The sequence below is a fragment of the Empidonax traillii genome, unplaced genomic scaffold, assembly GCF_003031625.1.
Source record: "Empidonax traillii isolate 1590-97213 ecotype Southwest subspecies unplaced genomic scaffold, ASM303162v1 scaffold3742:size11245, whole genome shotgun sequence".
NCBI lineage: Eukaryota > Metazoa > Chordata > Aves > Passeriformes > Tyrannidae > Empidonax > Empidonax traillii.
Genome location: NW_020958935.1, coordinates 6,655 through 10,794, shown reverse-complemented (window position 1 = coordinate 10,794; position 4,140 = coordinate 6,655). Strand labels below are relative to the sequence as shown.

The following is a 4,140-nucleotide window of genomic DNA, read 5'->3' as shown; positions in this document are numbered from 1 at the left end:
CTGAGCCTGAGAAACCAGGGCAAGGGCCTCTCTCCTGGTGCCATCTGAGGACACAGAAACACTGTGAGTAGACACAGGCAGGAAATCTGAGAACACTTTCCCAATTCTGACACCTCTGGAAAAACCACAACCAACCCCAAAGTGAGCACTTCCCAAGTTCCCCCTCCCTTGCCACTCTCCACTGACCCATCCCAGTCAGCAGCCAGAGACAACAACTTGCTCTGCCAGGACCAAAGCCCTCAGAGACCACACTGACCTCCAAATGCAGCTTCTTGGGCACTCCCACCAGTGTGTAAACCACTTCAGGAAACCCTGATCTGATGGCATTCTCCACTTGCAACAGGCTTGTGTGTCAAACAGGTCAGAAGCAGGAAAAAGAACCGACAAAAACAATGAGTTAAACTACAAATGGCATCTAAAAATCAGTTGTTTCTAAAGCTACAGAGAATTTGTTATTGCAAAATAACCTCAGAAGGCTTCTTAGCAGTCTGTGCTGCCCTCTGGTAGCAAGAATTTGCATGTTACCACTTCACAGTCTCCAAAACATTTGTCTCAAGTCACAGGTAACAGATAAGACCTTTTTATGAGTGTCCCAAGGTTCTGAAATGCCAAGCCCAGTTCCCTAAATTACTGCTCAGAAGTCTGATAAAACTGGGTAACCAATGGTCTGTTTTGCTGTTACGGAACAAACCACGTGGTTTATGAAATTCCAGTATGAAAGAATATACAATCACAGGCACAACCCGACTAAAAACAGCTTGCTTTGTTTTTACAAGGTTCTGTCATGAGGTTTTTATTTACATCTGACACCTAAAATTCCTTCAGGAAAACCTACACAAATTTGGCAACAGTTCTGATTTCTCCTAATTACTGTCTGAGCACACAGGAATCACTTCAGGCAATGCCCTGCTGCCCACACAAGGTCACTTTGGACCTCAGAGTGCTTCCAAGTCTCTCTGCCAGATCCTCTGCCCCACTGACCAAACTGCACCAAGTTCAGCATTTGCCTCTTGTGACAAAAAACCCTTCCAAGTGTTCATCCAGAAGAATGTCTTCTCTACAGTGGCCACAGCTGGAAATCCAGGACTTACAGATCTGATGGCAGGAGGGATTCTTTTCCAGAGATACTGTGTGTTATTCCTAAAAAACATGAAGTTCAAAACACTTGCCAGTCACCAAATGCTCGCTGCAAGGAGACACCAAAAGGTCTGTTCACATCTGTCAGGAACAGTCTCAATGCTTTGAAACAGTCCTTCTAGGCAGGAATATTTTACACTGCAGTGGAAAAGCAAAGCCACTCTTGAAGAAGTTGTTAATACTGTTAAATATTTGTCCTTGTTTACCTGAGAGACCTGCCTGGGATTGATGCTCTACAATTTTTGCTTGCCTGAAAAAAACCCTAAAACCCAAATGCTAAAGTGTTTCTGAGACTGCAGTTGTCACAAAAGGGTGCTGGATGGCAGCAAAGCCCGTGAAATAATAACAGTAGACTTGTAGTGTGTGGCTGTCAACAGGGGCTGGCAGGAGGAGCACAGACCGTGGGCAGGGAGCTGCAATCCTGCCCCAACTCTGGAGGGTTCTGCTCCCTGCGTGCACAGAGCAGAGAGAGATTTCAGGGGCACAAGGGGCATTGGTGACCACCTCCTCAGGTCCCCACAGACCTGGACTCTGACCTTGGCTCTGTTCCTCTCTGTTCCAGCCTTTCAAGGCATGGCAGATGACAAGAACACCAGCCTCACAGCAGTGCTTGGTAGCTTCAGGGGCAGCCTGTCACCTTGACTGACTGCCATGGCCGTGCCTGAGGGCAGACTCAGCTGCCACACTCAGGTGTCCCACAGCGGTGGCACTGCTGCCATCCTTAGAGACTGGGATGGGATATCAGCCTTGGGGTGCAGCTGCTGAACCTCTCCTCCATGCAGGCACCTCAAAAACACATGCATGGGCTTCTGAACTCTAAATGCAGGCCTTTCTGGAATGGAGGGGAGAAGCAGCAGAAGCTGAAGCAGAGCATTGTATGGTTCAGCTTCCAGGACGGAGGGAAGTCATTGCTTTGTGGTCTGCTGCAAAGATGGCCCAGCTCACAAGCTCAGGTTTTGCTGCTAGAGGATGCTACTTTGGGCTTGCTGGAGCCCATTCCCTAGCAGTGCATGGCCCCACATTGCTCTTGGATCAAGTGTTCTGGACCCGTGGGAACACGTGTGCCGTGTCCATGCGAGAGCAGCAACAGGCAGAAGGTGTCTGCTGCCAGCATTGTCTGGGCTGCTCCTTCAGTGGGGTGGCACCTTCATCAGAGACACAGAACAGGTTTGGATCCCAGAGTCCTCCCTATCCCCTTCACTTTCCCCAATCCCAATGGACAGCAAGAGCTTTCTGAGCAGGAAGAGTTTGTCCAGGAGGAATCTTCCTCCCTCTTGAATTTTGGCAGTCAGATGGCCAAATTCAGCACCGCGCACCCGCAGTCCAGCGACTGCCGTTCCACCCAGGAAAGGAAGCCCTTACCCTCCATCTCTCAAGCACAGTTGGTGCACCACTCTCGGCACTACCTGGACAGCAAGAGCTTTCTGTTGCTGGTCAGCAGGAGAATCATTTATTATTTGTTCCAAGCCTCTATTTACAGAGGAACTAGTTCTAGTGAGCCAAGCGTCTTCAACTGATCAACAAGCTCGGCTTGGCCTCTCCCATTATAGGATACAAATTTCTGTCCATCTTTACACCCATAGGCTTCCATCATGTGTTCTTCCTTTCTTCAGTCTTCTTGCTCTGGGTCAGACGAAGATCACACCATATGGGTCCAGGGACTGTGGTCACCACCTCCAATCTTCCGCTTTGTTCTTTTCTGTTCTCTCACACTGCTTCGGTAACCCTTTGTGTGGTCGGGCTGGTCGGGATCCTCCACAGGGAATGGGCTCCAGCAAGCCCAAAGTCAGATCTTCGAGCAGGAACTCTGGGCTTGTGAACAGGGCCATCTTTGCAGCAGAGCCCAAAGGACTGACTCAGGTGGCCCCAACAGACAGAGCTGCCTGGATCAAGCCTCCACACAGCTCCAGCAGCACAGGCACGCACAGCCTCACCGAGAAGGGTGCGTATTCCATGCCCTGCAGAGCTGGTCTTGGAGCTGCTGGAACCTGGCGTAGGGAGCTCTCTGCACAGCTGTAACAAGGCTGATGGTGTCTAGTGCCAGCTTTGAAACAGCAGGGCTCCTGTCGTCTCTCGTGGCTTGAAGGGCTGGAACAGAGAGGAACAGAGCCAAGGTCAGAGCCTGCATTGGTGGGACCCGAGGAGCCCCTCCTGCCAGGGCCATCCCAGCCAGCTCTTGCCATGGCCAGGAGGGAGCCATGATCCCCAGTGGGATCAGCCAGAAGGTGCTGGTCACCAACATCCCTCCTGGCCCTGAAATCTGTCTCTGCTCTGCCCACGTGGCCCCTCGTCCGTGCAGGGAGCAGAGCCCTCTGCAGCCAGGGCAGGACTGCAGCTCCCTGCTCAGGGTCAGAGCTCCCCTCACCAGCCCCCTCTGCCCTCACTCACCGTCAATGATGAGCTGCAGCTTTTGGTACCGTCCCCTCAGGTACTTGGCGGCCATCCCTGGGAACACAGATGCTGTCAGGGCCCCAGCGGTGTCACAGCTCCCCCCCAGTGGCACTACCAGCCCGGCCACACGCCCTCCTGCCCTGGCAGGGCTGAGCCCGGGCCCTTCCCGCCTGGGGACGCCCCAGGGCTGGGCTGGCACAGGGCGGCAGCAGCGCCAGGGCACTCGGGGCTCCCCAGCACAGCCCTGGCCGCATCTGCTGCCGCTGCAGCAGCCGGGGCTGGGGCCGAGCTGCAGCGGGGCGGGCAGGGACCTTGTGGCTCACCCATGAAGGTGACGGCTGCCTCTCGCAGGGGCTGCTGTGGGCTCCTCAGGTACGGCAGGGCCTGGTGCACGTACTTGGCCACTTGGCTCCGGTCCTTCTTCAGCTGCAGAGAGCAGCAGGGCACAGAGGGAATGGTTGGCTGGGGCTCTGCCCCTTGGCCGGGCGCTGCCTGTGCCCAGCACTGGCCGCCCTGCCCCACAGCCCAGCTGGGCCGGGGCTCCAGCGGCACCCTGGCTCGGGGGCACAGGAGCTGCAGAGGAGCCCGCACGCCCCAGGGAAGGCAGCAGCG

The 4,140-nt window shown here is 54.4% G+C and overlaps 2 long non-coding RNA genes across 2 annotated transcripts; both read right to left on the bottom strand.

The window, feature by feature from the left end:
• Positions 1 to 766: 766 nt before the first annotated feature.
• LOC114072705 lies at positions 767 to 1,242 on the bottom strand. Its single transcript, XR_003574222.1, has 2 exons — positions 1,092 to 1,242; positions 767 to 1,007 (listed from the first exon to the last, which is right to left on the bottom strand). It is a non-coding gene; the product is annotated as an uncharacterized LOC114072705 (long non-coding RNA).
• A 1,896-nt stretch (positions 1,243 to 3,138) lies between these two features.
• On the bottom strand, positions 3,139 to 3,984 carry LOC114072706. The gene is made up of 3 exons (XR_003574223.1): positions 3,852 to 3,984; positions 3,526 to 3,582; positions 3,139 to 3,225 (listed from the first exon to the last, which is right to left on the bottom strand). It is a non-coding gene; the product is annotated as an uncharacterized LOC114072706 (long non-coding RNA).
• Positions 3,985 to 4,140: the final 156 nt, after the last annotated feature.